The sequence below is a fragment of the Corvus brachyrhynchos genome, unplaced genomic scaffold (assembly GCF_000691975.1).
Source record: "Corvus brachyrhynchos isolate BGI_N302 unplaced genomic scaffold, ASM69197v1 scaffold1450, whole genome shotgun sequence".
Taxonomy (NCBI): Eukaryota; Metazoa; Chordata; class Aves; order Passeriformes; family Corvidae; genus Corvus; species Corvus brachyrhynchos.
The window spans coordinates 12663-16579 of record NW_008235900.1 but is presented as its reverse complement, the minus strand read 5'-3'; the positions used below and the strand labels follow the sequence as shown (position 1 = coordinate 16579).

Sequence of the window (3917 nt, the reverse complement as noted above, 5' to 3'; positions counted from 1 at the left end):
AGAGATTTTATTATTTAGCATTATTTTCCTTTCCCGTGTGTTTGTTAAATAAATAGTTTTATCTCCTTCACTTTCCTTCGAGGAAAATCTATCTTTTCCCGAACCTGGTGGGGGGAACGGGTGGTTGTGCCTTCTCTCAGAGGATATATTTCTAAATTTGGCCAAACCGGAACAAATTTAGTGGCGCCCAACTGTGGGGCTCGAACCCACGACCCTGAGATTAAGAGTCTCATGCTCTACCGACTGAGCTAGGCCACTAAATTTGTTCCAGATCATATCCTGTCAGGCTCTGACATCAGTCATCCCATCGACAGCAGTCAAATAATCATTTTGAGTTGAGTGGTTATAGTTTTTGAAAAGGTGTGTGGCAAGAAAATCCATTCTAATAACCAGAGACAACGTTCTTGCACATCACATTGGCCAATAAGAGCATAAGATTGGAAAGACTGCAAAATCAGGAACAACCGCAAAGGCAAAGCTGGGTTTCGACGTGTGGCAAAGGACTTGTTGATTCTATTACTTACAGTCTCTAAAGCCTTTTGGGCAGTTTTTGTCAATTGCCATGGGGAAGAGAGGTCTGGGTCCCCTTTTAACATTGAAAATAAAGGAGATAATTCTTCTGGTGTAATTCCCAGCAAAGGGCAAATCAAATTAATTGTGCCCAGTAACTTTTGCAAATCATTCAACGGGCATATGTTAGTTTTCAAAGTTACTGGCTGTGGGATGACTGTTTTTTCAAGTAGTTTAAAGCCCAAGTATTTTCAAGGAGGTTCTGTCTGAATTTTGTCTGTGGCTATGCACAGACCTCTGCTGGTGAGTGTTATTTTTAAAGCTGCTAGGCAATCACACAATAGTGTCGTGCTGTCGGAGGCAATTAAAATATCGTCCATATAGTGATACAGCAAAACGGATATTTTTGCCGTATTGGCTGTATTGCTGAGTGAATGACAAATACTTCGACTGTTTTTCATACCCTAGGGTAAAACAACCCAGTGGTATCATTCCATGGGGGTTTTGTGGTTGACAGATGGTAAAGAAAAGGCAAATTTAGGTGCATCGTCAGGATGTAAAGGAATTGTGAAAAAACAGTCTTTTAAATCAATTATTGCAAATTCCCAATGTTCGGGAATCATCATGGGGTTAGGTATTCCTGGTTGTAATGACCTCATAGGTGACATGACTGCATTGACTGCCCTGAGATCCTGTAAAAGTCTCCACTTTCCTGATTTCTTAGTGTACTAGTTTGAAAACAAACCAGTGGGAGGCACCAAGTCAGAATAACAATTTAATAGGGAAATTAAAAGAAAATAAAGGCAGAAAACACTGGTTTAAACTGACAGAGTCAGGATACAACCTGACACCCTGTTAGTCAGGGTGGCGGTAGCAGTCCGATAAAATGGTGGCTGCAGTCCTCCTGAAGTTGTGGATGTGGTTCTGTTGAAGCGGTGATCCCATAGAAGGGTCTGCTCTTCCTCGGAAGTTCCAGTGGTGGCTATGTAACTCTTGTCCTCTGGGAATTCAGTGGAAAGGGGGTGTCCGTGGTGTTCGGAATCTCAGATTATATCTAGGATGGAGTTCTTGGTTCCTCCTTCTGGGTGGAGCATCTCACAATGGGATGATGAGTCATGAGGCAAGGCGTTGATGGGCCCATTAAGCAGAAGATAGTCTGGAGGGAGTTATCTATGAGTCATGAAGCAAGGTATTGATGGGCCCATTAACAGAAGATAGTCCTGAGGGAGGAGGCAAGGAAGCACTGCCCCACCTGGTTTCAACAGCTCATGAGGATGGTAATAACACTGCAACCCAGGACACTTAGGAATAACAAAAATAGATGTATTCCATGGGCTGGTGGAGGGGACTATGTGACCCAATTGTAGTTGTTCCTGTACAAGGATTCAGGCTTGGTGAAGCCACTTGCCTCTTAGAGGGCCACTGCTCGATCCACACAAGCTTATCGCTAAGCCAGGTAAGTTTCAGGAGCAGCATTTCATCTGTGGCCCCTATAAAAAACGTGTTGAAATGATCAAGCCCCATTGAGTCAGTAGATCTTGCCCCCACAAAGTGCCCAAGATCAGGAGTGCATACGGTCTCAAGGTGGCAGTCTTGCCTTCTGGTCTAACCATGTGTAGTTCTTTGGCTGATTGCCATGGTATCTGTTGTCCGCCAACTCCAGCGACAATCACTGTGGAGGGTGCCAAGGACCAATCAGGAGGCCACTCCTTCTGCGCTACGATGGATACATCGGCTCCAGTATCAACCAGTCCTGTAAAAGACTTAGAGTCTATTTGGCAGGTCAGTAAGGGCTGTTGTGTTCTAATTACTTTGGACCAAAAGATCTGAGAAACATCTGTACTTCCAAAGCTCCCATTGTTTCGTTGCTGCTGCAATATTGGCACTGGACAAGGAATTGCTGGCAGCGGTATGAGCGGCTCCCTTGAGGCACAGTGCAAGGGGGATTAGGAGTCCAAGCCATAATTTTGATTTTCCCTCTATAATCTGCATCAATAATTCCTGGTAAAATAAAAAGTTCAGTTTGAGTGGTAGAAGAATGACCCAATAATAAAGCGTGAGATTGAAATGGTAGTGGACCAAAACCAGCAGTGAGTAATAGATGAACAGAAGCATCTTTTAAGACTGTGGTAGAGCTGATGGCCACGTCCAGGCTGGCGGAGTCTGTGGTGCCCCTTGCCAGACCTGAGTTTGCATTGGGGGTTGGCTGAATTGGGCCCGTTTAGGGGCACCGGCCCGCGCACCCCTGTTCAAGTTTCCCTGCTTTTGGAGTGCATTGCCATCCTTGTCGTACTTAGTGTGGCATTGGTTACTCCAATGAAAGCCTTTTTTTTACAGCGAGGACAGGGTTTATTTGGCTTTTTATTAGTCTTCTGTCCCTTTGGGCATTGTTTCTGAACATGCCCCTCATCTCCATATGCAAAGCACTTAACAGTTGCTTTAGCTGCTTGCAATTGCTGGGCGATTGCAGTAGCAATTAGTTTTGCTTTATATTGTTCTGAGCCGCTATTAGCACATGCTTTGATGTAATCAGCAAGCTCAACATCGGTGAGGTTACTATCAGATCTAAGGCTGTTTTACAGTCATTATTAGCATTCTCATAAGCAAGGGATTTTAAAACAGCATTGGCTGCCGCTTGCATTTCAATTTGCTGTCTGACCGCCTGTTGCAGTCAGTCAATAAAGTTGATATATGGTTCCTGGGCACCCTGATGAATCGCTGCAAATCCTGGCTCTAGATTTTTTGTATCAGGTACTTTTCTTAGAATATGCGACACTATAGTTGTTGTTTGGTCCCAGGCCTGGGGTTGTAATTGCAGCTCGGCACGAGCAGTAGCATACATGCCAGTCCCTGAGAGCTGGGGTGCCATGATATTAAGTGGCGGAATTTGATTGCCATTATTCAATGCCTAGGTTTGAGCCAGATATACAAGTTCCATCCACCACACAGAGTATTGCCCCCCCCAGTTAAAACTGTTTTAAAAAGAGATTTCCAGTCCACTGGTAACATGGTATGCGATTCAGCAATAGCATCTATTAAATTCACAGTAAAAGAGGAATGCAAGCTGTTTTCCTTCACCGATTTCCTTAGTTCTTTAACCATTTCATAAGACAACTGTTCATGATGTGGATTTTGATTGCAATATATTACAGGCATAGCTTGTAAAAAATTCAATATCTCCATTTTGTAAAGCTTGCCTGCAGCAGCTATGTATAAACCTTTCTGGCTCAGATTCAGCGGGTGACACGTCCTCATAATCATTAGAAGAGTGAGACATGGCATAAAGAGGACAAGTGGGTGAAATGGTTGCAGCTGCCTTTCAGCATGCTGTCTGTAATATTTCTTCCACACTAGGAGTGGCCATAATGCATATTGGGGTCAGAGGAGGGTATAAATCTGGTTCTTGG

The 3917-nt window shown here is 43.9% G+C and overlaps 1 non-coding gene across 1 annotated transcript; it reads right to left on the bottom strand.

The window, feature by feature from the left end:
* Window positions 1-184: 184 nt before the first annotated feature.
* On the bottom strand, window positions 185-254 carry TRNAK-CUU. Its single transcript has one exon. It is a non-coding gene; the product is annotated as a tRNA-Lys (tRNA).
* Between the last annotated feature and the right edge of the window lie 3663 nt (window positions 255-3917).